General features: G+C 36.8%; 1 long non-coding RNA gene across 5 annotated transcripts in view; it reads right to left on the bottom strand.

Annotated features, from left to right (window-relative positions):
* Positions 1 to 13,457, bottom strand: part of LOC116587708 — a 51,604-nt gene that overhangs the window by 34,167 nt on the left and 3,980 nt on the right. For 3 of the 5 annotated variants that reach the window (XR_004284594.1, XR_004284596.1, XR_004284592.1), the window contains exons 2-3: positions 11,131 to 11,218; positions 5,497 to 5,577 (exon numbers count right to left, since the gene is read on the bottom strand). This is a non-coding gene — a long non-coding RNA (uncharacterized LOC116587708). Of the gene's footprint in view, positions 1 to 5,496; positions 5,578 to 11,130; positions 11,219 to 11,805; positions 11,969 to 13,457 lie in introns of those variants that run through there. The other 2 variants (XR_004284595.1, XR_004284593.1) reach the window with 2 other exon arrangements.

Genomic DNA, 13,457 nt, shown 5'->3' with positions numbered 1-13,457 from the left:
TGTGATTTGTTTCTCCTAGGCCAAGCTTTGACACACATTCTCCATGACTCTTGAGAGAAAGGTGAAATGACTAACAGAATGAGGCTGAAGTAGCAATGAGATAACTTTCTAAATTTATTTTTAGGATATAAAGAGGCTTAAAACATGTGGAAATAATAACAGAGGATATGAGACGCCAGATAAATTCAAACCAGGCCAAAAAATATATTTCATAAACTTAGAAGAAATAGTGAGATACACTAAAGGAAAGAATATTTATTACATTTAAGTATTTCCTTAAGACTTTTGCTAATGCCATTAGTTTCTTTTCAAGACTCTAGTTAGTGGCTTCCAGAAACATTGAAAGCATATCTAAAGACATTTAGGTGAAAAGTGGAAGGAACATGACCAGATGTAACATGCTGCTGAGGAAAGAAGTATAAGTAAGCCAAGGTTGCCTCTGACCACATGTCCCTTATGCTACTGGTCCACCATGGCTCCAATCTTAAGAACAGTATCAGAGGTTCCTGGGTGGCTCAGTCCATTGAGCTGCTAACTCTTGATTTCAGCTCAAGTCATGACCTCATGGCTGTGGGATTGAGCCCCTTGTCAGGCTCCCTGCTCAATGCAGAGTCTGCTTGAGAGTCTCTGGCTCTCCCTCTGCCTCTCTCCCTGCTCACATGCTCTCTTTATCTCAAATAAATATTTTTTTTTTTAAAAAAGAACAGCATCAACTATGAGACTTGATTAATGTAGGTAGAACTTATGAAGATGGAATTAATGAAGTTTTATATATATATATATATATATATATATATAAAATGGAAACCAGAGTTGAAAATCTAAGCAGACAAAACCATTTAAGCCACATAAAATTAAATCTAGCTTATTTCAAGAATGTCAGCTAAACTCAACTTGGATTATTTCTTGTGAATGCCTCTACTACTCATAAATGAAACAAGTCATCATCCTAAATTGGCATAAGATAATCACTTTAAACCACTCCCTTGCCATCTGGAAATTGACATTGTAATTACCACTCACTGTAAAGGTGAAACAATGTGTCCATTTTCACTTCAAAAGCCATCCCCTGACATCATGTCTCTGAACTTCACACCAGCCTGGGTGTGAAGACTCCCTGTGTGATTTTTTTTTTCCCCTCACTCAGTAAAATATGCATATCTAGTAAAGTTTTCTGAATTTTCTTTTGCCTATATATAATGTGTGTGTGTGTGTGTATGTATATATATAAAAAAATAAAATATTATCATACATTATAACATAATATATATTTATAATACTAGCATATAATTATATATTTATATATAACACATAACAATACTTTCAAGAACAGGAAAAGTAAGAGAGGAGATTATTAAAATATGCTTAAAAAATCTGACACAGAAGTTGGGATATAAATCAAGTGAAAAAAGAGTCTAAGAAACACAATTCATTCAGTTATGCATTCATCTCCCAGACAGTGATAAGCGTTAGAGACAAAATGAGGTTCAGTATCTTTTCAACCTTAGGTATGTTTTTGGCTCGGTGAAGAAGATGTAAGTATTCAACATGCCTTATGTTGGGAGAAGAATTAGAAAAGACTCCTAACAATGGGTAAATGAATATGTAAAATTGGAACTTTGACAAATGAGAATCCTTGAAGTACATTTTGAAGACTAAACACACACATACAGAAATAGATAAAAAGGAGAAACTAGGAAATATGGAGAAAATAAAGAATTTAAAGTTTATTTTAAAACACAAGATAAGAGTGATCAAGTTGTTCCTGGGGCCAAATTTTGGTTTAGGAGCTGTACCTTACCACTGCAACACAAGGTGAACTGTGGTTTACTGAGGAAAACCTTTCCAAGGTATTCTAGAAGCAATTTAGAACCTCGCTTCATGCTAGTGTGGTCAGTAAAAGACGACTTTTTAGTTTTGCTTTATTTTTATTTGTCAATATTAAAATTGAGAACAGTAATTGACAAAGATGCTTCTAATTCCTTTCTTGTGTAGAAATATTGTATAGAAGAGAAAGACCTTCCAAAAATGGCAAAGAGACCCTGGAAAGGCAGCATTCCAAAGTAACAGCCAAGAAGAGAATAATGTCCTCAGATGTTAAAAGAATTAAGAAATAGCAGAGGAAATTTTAACTTAACATCAAAAAAGAGACATTGTATCAGTAACATGGAGGGTAGAAGAAAGAGGGAAAATGTCTCCAAATGTGGGTGGTGTTACAACACCACATCACACACACACATGCATACACACATACACACACACACACACACACACGTGCGCCCACACACACGCCACTCAGGCATCAACAATCTGATGTATTCACGAGAGTGACATCTCCTGGGACTGAGAATCAGGGCCCTGACAAGCCACTCTTGTAATTAAGGAGAAGTGTGTGTCTGTATACAGACATCAAAAGATCATTAAAAGAGTGCAAGTAACAGAAAAATTAAGGCAAATGGACATGCCAGGATTGCGGGGGTGGGGTGGGGCGGGGTGGTGGTCAGGCTAGGATTACCTTTTTCCCTAGCGAAGTGTCAGCATCAAAGCAGTTGAGTTTCTAGAGGAATGTCACTCTGTCTGCTTCCAGGGCTTGTCAATGGGCTGTAGGTAGTAAGAAAATTTAATAATTTTTCCTCTGTGTTTGTTTTCCATATCAGGGGTTAATTTTTATTTACTGATGGAAACCATAAACCAGAGGAAAATTTTTGTTTTAGCATGTTGTTAGGAAAAGGAATTTCAACCAAGTACATTTGAAGATCTAATTGGCTCTCTTAAGCAACTTGTGGATCAGCACCATTCCATCTAGAAAATAGAGAGACTCTCCAAGGAGTCCTAGGAAATGGAAGGTTTTTATTGGAAGAAGGTTGGAGCAAGAATTGATTAGCAAAACAAAAGAAAGGATGGTTTCAGGCCAGGACATCTTTTGTCCAGGAAGGAAAGGCAGAGATTTACCATGAAGATGACCTGAGCAGTGCTGATCAGAAAATTCAGATTGACTCTTAAAAGGCTACAATTCCTGGAATAGGATGAAACAGTAATTAAGCCTGAGTTTGTTGTCAGTGGGGACAGATGAGGCCAATTTGGGCTTATTTGTTCTCATTTATCAATGTCTGTACTGTGGGTTTCTTTCTTTACCATCTGAAATATTCCAAATGTTCGTCTTTCATTAGATCCTCTTTCTTCAAGTAAAAATCAGTTGAGTGTTAATACTTCATATCAGAAACAAACAAACAAACAAACACATTTTTAATGAACAGCATACTCATCTTTGGTCTCTGCTGAAGTCACCTGCATGAGTTTTTTTCAAGCTGCCAACATTGCTTCAAGTTTTAGTTCCCCAACTACTGTTTTTGTTTGTTTGTTTGTTTGTTTGTTTTTGTCCCTTGAAGAAATCCTCTGGGGAGAATGGGCGGTTTCAAGTTTAAGGCTTAGTGGATCCTTTGATTAACACATGATGATGAGAGAACCTTGCCTCCAGCTCGCTTCTGAGCTCCTGGCCTCCCTAAATTGGCACAAACACAACCTTCAGTGACCTTTGGAATAGTGAAAGTGCATGAATCATCCCGGTAAGGAAACTGGACTGAGGCAGCTGTGCACCCTGGTTTTCAAAGCCTTCACTCCTTCTTGCTCACACTTCAGCAGTGAAACTACCTATAGATCCAGATACTTGATCAACTCAGGTAAAACATTCCTGCCTTTAGCAACTAGAGTAAACATATGATTTAAAACTCTATGCAGCTCACCAAGATCAAGAGAATGACTTATTTGAAAATGCTTGTATAAAAAAAATTCAGTTTCCAAAATCTATTGTACCATTGCCACTCAAAATGAAGCTTCATATGATATATTGCACTCCTACACAGACAAATACTTTAAGATGGCCGTTTCATAATTACTTCTTTGGTCTCCATCATTAATTAGAGATGTCCTTTCCTAGATCTCATTTGTCCATTACACTAGCCTGCAAAGACTGGGATTTCCTGACTCTCCATGAAAAATGATTGAATTAATTTGAATCATGTTGAAGTTGGGAAAATAGTTGGGCTTTAGGTTAATGAAGATGATGTTTCTGAAAAAGAAATTGAGGAAAATGCATCTGCTACTGAAGTATATTTTATCCCATATCAAGTAACAATATTATTTTCATAAATAAGAGGAGCAGCCTAGAAGTTTTTCCAAGTTATTGATACAGTAACTGATATAAGAAATAAGATGAATACAGATGTGGAAATGTTGGGGTTTGGAGCAAATGGTCAAGAAAGAAATCTCTAGTCATCGTTGGTGCAAAAAGGTGGTTTTATTAAAGCACAGAGACAGGACCTATGGGCAGAAAGAGCTGCAGTGGGATTGTGATTGGTGAATGATTCTATACCTTCAGGTTGGGAGGGGGTTAGAGACAACACAACCCTCCAAGGTATTTTAGAAACAAGGTTTCCAGGACCCTGAGGGGGTTAGCTATTTTTAGGAAAAGGTCTTTTATTACTGTTAAGTAAAACCTCAGTCATAAGACCCTTCAGATGTGTATCAGTGGACGAGATGTTTGGTGGATGATTGTCCACTTATATCTTGAGGCGGGGTAGAGATAAAGCCAGTTTCCAAAGGAATTTCTGTATGTTTAAAGTAGACTCCCAGGTTCCTGGGGTGGGGTCAGGACAATGTTAAGCCAAGATTGTCTTTTGCCCTTAGCAAAGTGTCAACGATGAGACAGCGGAGCTCCCAGAGGAAGGTCACTCTGCCTATTTCAAGGACTTGTCAATGAGCTGTAAGTAGTAAGGAAATTTAATTTTTTTCTTTTGCCTTTGTTCCCCACATCAAATACTTTAAAGGGCCAGTTCAGAAATTTTCTATCATTTTCCCTGTATATAAATAGTAACCCTCAAGTCCCTACTCCAGTATCACTTTTGTGAGGTCTTTGTAAATGTCAGAACGACCTCCCCGTGTGGAGGGAGCTCTCTCCCCTGAGCCTTATGGGAGGCATCTGTTAAAAAGAAACAGGCCCCAAATGGAGTCACTCGTACTAAGCGCTACAAAGACTTATGCCTAATCTAATTGCAATTTCAGCCTCTGCTAGGAGTGGAATTTTAAACCAATCAGTCTTGAATTTCCTGATCAGCCCTTAGTGAAGTAATGGGCAGGATGATTCCTCCTGTCCTTCTCCCTAAGGGAAGGTGACTCTGCCTGAAACTATCCTGTCTCTTTTTTTTTTTTCCCTAATAACCTCTTCATCCCATTTTTCCATCCGCCTATAAAGACCTTTCATTTGTACAACTCCCTGGGAGCTCCGTCCTATTTGCTAGAATGCGATGTTGTTACCCAGCTCATGAATCATTGAATAAAGCCAATTAGATCTTTAAATTTACTCAGCTGCATCTTGTTTTTTAACATCTCTAGGCCAATCTTGTTACATTTAGTTTGTAGAATGACAAATTCAGGATCCATGTCAGTAGCAAATGAGGACTCCTAAATCCTGGAGGATGATAGTTGTGCTGGACTTACCAGTTTACTGGTACTGGTATAGGAGTTGGGTAGGGTAGGTGTAGAGGCCACTTTTAGGCAACAGGCATGAGCAATATAAGCCTGGAAAGCAAAAAGGCCCACAGTGACCACCGGGCCTGAATGCAAACAAGCTCATTAGGCAACCACCTCCAAATATCCATAAACCCTAGCTGACCAATGCACCACTTACCAGCATGCACAGGTACCAAAAAAGGAAAAGTCCATATGTTCTCATACCTCCTTGCCTCCCTCACTTAACAACAGTCCCCTGCCACCCTCCCTACCCCATCAGTGCCTTCTGGCAGACAGTCTCTCCTTTCCTTTGCTTCCCTGTCTACTGCTCCCTTGCAATGTAGTCAATAAATTTCCATCTCCTTTGTTCTGTCTTGGTGAATCCTTTCCCTGCCCATGTTGCTGGCCTCCACCTGATCTGGTCATCCTATGGTAGTATATTAAATTTGTGACTTACCTTTAGATACAAAGGCTTTTTTTTTTTTTTTTTTTTTTTGCAAAACCCCCATTAATGATGAAGTTGAAGTTAAAGAAATGCTAAATTTAGAAAATTCTTCTAATGGATCATTTGCTGAATAAAGTATGAAGAATTTTATGAGTGTTTTTTGTCAGTGTTCAGATAGGGGAATGGTCCTATGCCTGATGAAAATGTCATTGAGAAGTTTCTTCAAGGCTTTGGGTTCCTGTGTTGCCTCTCCCTTAGACTTCTTAGAACCCTCATGATAACAAGATGTACTCTCCACTAACATCATTAAAGTTAATATAACATTGTGCTGGGATTGATTTGACACGTACATTCTAAATTGCCCTAAGTTTTTGTTATGTTAGTAGAAAAAATAAATGAAAGGCTTCATAGAACCTTGGAGACTATAGAGTAAAATTCAAAAGATTACTTCACTCAGTGGAATATAAATTATATTTTCTCTGAGCTCATCCTTGCTTAAGACATGTTGTATATATGTGGTGTCAGTATTCATGAGACAGGCAGCTAGTAACTTCTGCATGAGTTGTTTACATCAAGTACAATGACAAGTGAAATTTCAGTGTCTTTTTTGTTAAAAAGCTAAAGGACAGAGTGCACTTGGGTGGCTCAGGCGGTTGGGCTGTGGACACTTGACTTCAGCTCAGGTCATGATCTGAGGGTACTGAGATATAATTATATAGGGCTCCATGCTCAGCAGGGGGTCTGCTTCAGGATTCTCTCTCCTTCTGCCCCTCTGACCTCATCTAAAACACATAAATAAATCCTAAAACAAAAACAAAAACTAATGCCCAGGCAATCAGACTAAATCAAGAAAATCACTGCATTGTCATCATCAGACCAAATTATTCATGTGAACGTGGAACAAATTCTTTCATTATTCTGAATATTTTACAAACATTTAATTCTGGCTAGCAAAAAAGCCTGAATATGTTCAACTTATTCTCTTATTCTTGATTTGTTCGCTCTGACCAAGTTTAGAAAACCAGAAAAGCAATTTGCCATCACACTTCAAATAGCCCACAGTATTCATTTCTCCAACAAAAACTCCCAAATCACTGTTAAAACTATATCCAACAGAAACAGACAAAATTAGTCAAAGAAACAATCGACAAACCTATGATATAAGAAACTTTTCTTTATTCTTAGATACTTCTTTATTAAGTGAATTGTTCTGTTTGGGAAGTATCGGTCTAGACTCTAAGTCCATTGAGAAAGGAGCTTGGGATTTTACCTCCATGAATGGACTAATTAGACATTAGATAATGCAATGGAAATTATTATTACCAGGATTCCTGGAAACAGTAAATATAACTGTGAAAGGATTTCCAGCTTCATAAAGGAGGAAAGGACACTGCAGTTGTGGGAAGAAGAAACTCCACTCTCTATCTTTATACCATCTAAAAAATATATGCAGTAAGAAATAATGGTGAACAAAGGAAGGAAGAACTAAGTAAAAGGATTCCTTCAATATATTGCTTATTAAGAAACCAACTTTTGGAGTGGATAAACTTGTTTAAGACTTTCCTGTGTATTATGTTAAGACATCTCAGAAAAGAAAACGATAAATCCTAATTCAGCTGAGTTAATAAACATCAAATTTACAAGTCACTCTTGTGGGAAACTTGAGTAGTCATAGCTCCAAAGTTTGTCCAAACAGAAGGACAGAATATATGCAAGACAGCATGGCCAAAAAAGTTCTCTCTAGGAAACAAAGCTGAAGAGGAAAAAATGGAATTTCCACAGGGGCATCTGATTAAATGAAAAGAGCCAGGACAGATAGAAGCACACAGGATATGTAATAGTTATTTTGATCCAGTGAATATTGGCCACAGAGAGAAAAGGGCTTTACATTATTATACTTACTCCTATCCAACAATGTCTAAAGGTTTCTAGGTCACCATGTACCCAGTTTTATCAAAGTCACTTTCAGATGTCACATAACTATATAATTTGTCTTTTGGCTGAAGTTAATCAAATAAACTAAGAGGTCTTTGAGGACCAGGTTGACTGTGACCTGGATGTATTCATTCTCCATTGCTTGTTCAATGAGGGAACTATTCAGTCCTGGGAGGTCTTAAAAATAACAGAAGGAATATTTTTGCCAGAACCTATACATTGGTTCGGGGTGGGAGGGAATAACCATTTTCAGATGGTTTTTCTTTCCAACAATCAATTACACTCATTACGTTTTGATGTTAGACTTTCAACCTGGCCAACATTTATAGGAATGAGAAAAGAAAAGCTACAATGACTGGTCACAAACACCACTGACTGAGAAGAAAGAATAATCTATAAAAATATGGTGAAATTCACACATCTATATTGGGCTATTAGGGATATCCAACTCTGACCTGGAGAATCAAAGATAAATTGTCCTGAGTGTCAAGATTTATGGGAAAGCCCCCCCACCATCAGACTACAAGAAATGATAATACCTGAAAAAACTATTCCCTGCAATATTTAACAAAAAAAAAAAATAGATGAATGACTTAAAAAACAAGTTCTTCCTTTTTTTAGTGTCATCTGTGTGTTATTATTGATTCCCTCTACTGAATTTAAGATGAGTAACATTTAGATTAAATTACATGAACCATAATATATTTGATTACAATTATCCACTCATTTATCTTGGTTTGTGCTTAATCTCCTAAGACTTCACTTATGCAGGATCAGAAGTGTTTAATCATTTGTGAATAAATTGTGGTTTTGGTTTTTTAAACTTTTCTTAAATCCATACATGCACATACTGAGTCAAAGAGCCCTCAAAATTATTCAAGCACATATTTTAAAGAGTCAAATAGTTCCACATGGCTTACCAAGAAAACAACTCCCTTACCCCTTCACCTCCATCTCACCTTCCAGGCAACAATTTCAATTTTCTGGTTTTTGTCTCTGTAATCTATAGAGACCAGCCAATCCTAAATTTGCTGTTTTAGGAATGATTTATGAATTTGGCACTATGAAAGCAGAGTACTGACTTCTTTTTCTCTATAAGTACCTGCGGGCTGCTTCTTATTTTTCCATTTTCCCAATTTTCTATATCACCGTTGTGACTGGTTAGCTCTTTAGTACCAAGCCATGAAGTATACTACGGTGACTTGAATTTTTTTCTCCCTGGAATCTTCTACTATTTGGTTGCGTGGTTTTCTGTGTACTTGTAATTAATTCAACTCTCATGTGTCCCCTATTTGTGTAGCTCTTGTGTCATTAAGTTGAAACACTTAGACATATTCTGTTAATTTTATCTTTTGGAGGAAACTTTCCTGAAGCCTCCTGACCTAATCCCATAAGATCTGCTTTCCTTCTGGGTCTGCTGCCCAGGTCAACATCCTAAGAGCTTTTGGACCATAATCCTGGGGACTCCCTGAATGTCTCTTTTGTATTTCACGTTTCTTTTTCTTACCCTCTGGATGTCCTCTTGTTCTAGTGGAACCCATCTTCCAGTAGCTTCCATATAAAGGATGAATGGACCTGATTCACTGTTGCCTTGCTTCACGTATTTCTATGAGAAATCAATTTCATTTTATCTCATCATTTTAAACTGGTTTTTTTTTCCTATTAGTAATTATAATTTCTTCTAAGTGTTCTAAAATACCATCATGATATACTTCCGTGGTTTTGTTTCATTTATTTTTATAAGGCATCTCTGTGGACATTTTCAATATGGAAACAGGTCATTCAGGTCTGGAAATTTTTCTTGAACTATTTTTGACAATTTCTCCCTTTTGTTTTTTTTTATATTCTCTTTCTAATTTCCTATTTTATGAAGTTCGTCTTCCAGAGCTAATCCTCTGGTTGTATCCTTTTGTTCCCATTAATATATCTGCCTTTTTATATATTTTGTAGAATATTACTTTATCTTTCAAAATATTTTACTATTTGTCATCTCTGCTATTATATATTTAACTCCCATAAACTCATTTTATTCTCTGACTGCTTTCTTTTTGTTTTCCTACTCTCTTCCATCATTTTTTTTTCAAATTATTTCAGTTTATGCTTTATTTTTATTGCTAATGACAGCTTTGAGACAGTGGTTTCCTATTGTTTATTTAGTTTTGTCTTTATCACATGGGGTTTCTTAAGCTGTCTGGTGAGACTGGGTTGTCAAGTCTTTTCAATATCTGTTTATATATATAAGATTCATCTTCCTAGTTTGTTGTGAACCTGTACTTATCTCCAGTGTTACCTGGAACCATGGTAGTATTCCTTGACCAAACAGAGTTAAATACGCTGACTCATATTGATGAAGATGTATTTGGGTCTGATAGAGCTTTGGAGCATTGCTAGAGAAAATGCCCATGTTCTTTTTTTTTTTTTTTTTAAAGATTTTATTTATTTATTTGACAGAGAGAGATAACAAGTAGACAGAGAGGCAGGCAGAGAGAGAGAGAGGGAAGCAGGCTCCCTTTGACCAGAGAGCCTGATGTGGGACTCGATCCCAGGACCCTGAGATCATGACCTGAGCCGAAGGCAGAGGCTTAACCCACTAAGCCACCCAGGTGCCCCTGGGTTGTCAAGTCATACAGAAATGTAGAACAAGAAGAGCTGCTTGGTAGTTTTGCACAAGAATGGAGATTTCACTCATGAATTTCACTCAAAGATCCATGCTGTAGTGGAAGAAAGTCTTGAGGAGAATTAGAAGTCTGTGCAAGACATCTACCTCACAGGAGACCTGTACAGCCTCTACAGGTAAGGGCACACTAACTTTCTAAAACAGGAGAGAAGATGATGCTCCTAGTGACGAGAGTGGCTTGACAAAATTTAGGGTTTGATTATCTCAACTGCATCAGAATCTGCTCTTCTGCTCTCATTTTATCATCCCAATTTTTCAGGCATAATAGATGCCCTAACATTAACCTAAGAGACTAGGGAGAGTTGGGATTCATCTTGCATTATTATTTAACCAACTCCAGGATTAGATTTTGAACTTGGTTTTCCAAAGTCTTGATCCTATATGTCTAGGAAACAGATATTTCTTTTAGGGCAATCAAAAAACTGTGGCCTTTTACTTAGATGACCCTGAACTCAAATTTTCTTTCTCTAAGTTGGTTTCTTTTAGAAATAATCAACAAAACCCTCTACTTCTTATGTTCACTAAAAAGCTTTAGGTGACAACTACATGATCAACCAACACTTACTTTCTATCAGCATTTCATTATATATGATTCAAGGTGATGATTGCAAGGTGATGATTGAAGTAAACCTTTTACCACCAAACGCCATGACCTTGAAAAAGACATATAAGCAGGTTTAGGGGAAGGTGAACTCAGGTTTCCTTTTAAGTGGTATGGTTTACAGGATAGTGAAAGTGAATAAAAAGGTAATATAAGGACATAACAGCAAAGATCACAGGACTTTTGCTTCATGGTTAAAATACATGTTACATTTGTTTTAAAAACTTTTAAGGACATTCATATTTATATAAATTTACACCTGGATCTTACAGTTTTTGTATAACTGATAAAGGCAACAACTTCAGTTAATATAAGAAGTGCATTTAAATTCTGAACAAATTTTGTCAAATTTTGATGAATCTCTGTGTATTCTTTTCCCAAACAAAATTTAAATTTCTTCTTACTAATGATCCAGAATCTTATTCTTCTGAAAATCTTCTTGCTTGATTTAAACTCCGATCCTTTTTGCTTTGTTTCATTATTTCATATATTTTACCTGTCATAATCCCTGGATGGACAAACTGGCCTTCACTACCCCCTTCCCACAATGTTTCCCAAAAAGATTTTGAAGACAGTTAATGATTTAGATAAATGCATCTGTAATAAAGGCCTTGAGATCTCTTAATGAGTTTGACTCACATGCTGAAATTTTGGGGGGCACCTTGGTGGCTCAGTTGGTTAAGCATCTGATTCTTGATTTTGGCTCAGGTCATGATCTTGGGGTGATAAGGTTGATCTCCATGCTACGGAGGGAGTCTGCTTGAGATTCTTTCACTTTCCCTCTGTCCCTCTTCCCTGTCTCTCTGTTTCTCTCCCTCTAAAATAAATAAATAAATCTTAAAAACAAAAAACAAAAAACCCAAATGTTGAAATTTTCTAAATGTTGAAATTTTCTATTCTGGCCAAACAAATGTTGGGTGAGTTGGGAGATATGATCTGTATTTATAATTCTTAAATAGCTTAAAATTTCTGATTTTGGTTATTAATTAGTTACATCTAATTAATGTTGATTTCTTTTGGGGGGAAATAAAATACAGAATTATCAGACACCAGAACAGTAATAAAATTCATTCAGTAACTATTACTCTGCTCCTCAAGTTTCTACTTGAAAGCTCCTTTAAAAGTCATGATCACTTTTTTTCTTTTTTGATAAATTCCTTTTTAATGCATCTGTGAGAAAATTAAAATTCAATTCGTTTTTAAGTTGTAAGTGACCATTAAACTATGGGTTCAGCTCTAGAGGGACATATCTGGGTTTATAATTTTTCATAGCTACTGTTGTGGTCATTATTCCTGGAGCAAGGACTTTCCTCCACTAGTCTGTTGTTCAACACTAAGTGCCTGCCCCAACTTCACCACTCCCAGAACACATATGAAAGGAAGGCAGGCAGGAAGGTATTTCCCTTTTATGCAGATTTTTCCCAGAATATGGTGAGTTTTTGCCAACATAATAGTGAACATTTATAAAGTGCTTTCAAGTTTATCAGAATATTTCCATGCACATTTTAAGTATAAATTTTCTCATAACATTTTTTAACAAAATAGAACACTGATTTATTAATTTATTCCTAAAATTCAACTATTACATGGGCTAAAATACTTAGATTCAGTCAGTACATTCTCTTCTCTACAGCACAGTTTCCATGGGAATGGAAATTATAATTAGAAGGTTATTAAAGCAACCTCGGGATAGAACAAGGGACATGAACTCAATGATTTTCACTCCTATTGCCAATCAGCAGTGATGGTGGTGCACCCACTTCCGCTGAAGGGGTGGAGTTACTGAGCCAACATCCGCGTTGGTCCGGGAACACTTTTTCTCCTGGATTGTGCCTCTGTCATACCTCCTCCCAATATTCCTATTTCAAAATCAACCATCCCTCTTCTGTTATCCAAATCTTTAGCCTTATTAATATTATTGATTAGGTTGCAATCTAGTACTGTCTTCAAACTTTTTCCCTGGAAGACACTTTTTCTCTTGTGATATCTGTCTATATCTGAGCTCATCCACTGTGTGTTACTTTTATTAGTGTAACTCAATTGTGAAGGGGCTTCTCCATGACTTCTAAGAGCACTTGCATTATAGTATCTGTGGTGGTTTGTACCCAAGAATACATACATTTTAACCATATTAACGCATGTTTCAACAAGTACTCATTGTCTGGCACTGTGCTGAGCACTTCATGTGCTCTTTCTTTCTTTCTTACTTTCCTTCTTCCCTTTTCTTTCTTTCTTGCTTCCTTGAGAGAGAGTGGAAGAGAGTGGGGGTGGGATGGGAAGAGGCAGGGGGA

This window comes from Mustela erminea, chromosome 4 (genome assembly GCF_009829155.1).
Source record: "Mustela erminea isolate mMusErm1 chromosome 4, mMusErm1.Pri, whole genome shotgun sequence".
Taxonomy (NCBI): domain Eukaryota; kingdom Metazoa; phylum Chordata; class Mammalia; order Carnivora; family Mustelidae; genus Mustela; species Mustela erminea.
Note: the sequence above shows the minus strand (reverse complement) of the source record. Positions and strands in the feature narration are given on the sequence as shown.